We start from the raw sequence: 503 nt of genomic DNA, 5'->3' as shown, positions 1-503 counted from the left end.
CATCAGACGCATTACTACTAAAGCCACGTCCACACGGTCGAGTTGTGCCTGGCAGGGCAAAGTATGCAGACTATGCCTGCATAGGTGTCCACACAGCTGTCTGTGATGGTTGAAGGGCAGTCGAACGCCAGCAGTTGTTGTGAGCGAGTAGTTCATTACGGTACGATCACCATGGTTCGCGCCTATATACTTCGAAAGAAGGTAGCACTGTATTCTATCATAATTGGTGCCTGCATTAAAAAGAAAAACAAGAGATCACAGAGACGTGTCTGGTGCCAGGAGTGGTTGCAGAGACGTGAAAGAATGGGTAGCTCTGTGACAATCCTACGTGAATTGCAGGAGGGAAATGAAACTTTGTTCCGCAATTACGTGCGGATGGACATAAACAGTTTCTATACACTTGTATCGAAAGTGGAGGGCTACATTCAAAGGCAAGAGACAAATATGAGGCAAAGCATTTCACCAGCAGCACGTGTAGAGGCAACTCTCAGATACTTGGCTAC

The sequence above is a fragment of the Penaeus monodon genome, chromosome 15 (assembly GCF_015228065.2).
Source record: "Penaeus monodon isolate SGIC_2016 chromosome 15, NSTDA_Pmon_1, whole genome shotgun sequence".
Classification (NCBI taxonomy): Eukaryota; Metazoa; Arthropoda; class Malacostraca; order Decapoda; family Penaeidae; genus Penaeus; species Penaeus monodon.
Note: the sequence above shows the minus strand (reverse complement) of the source record.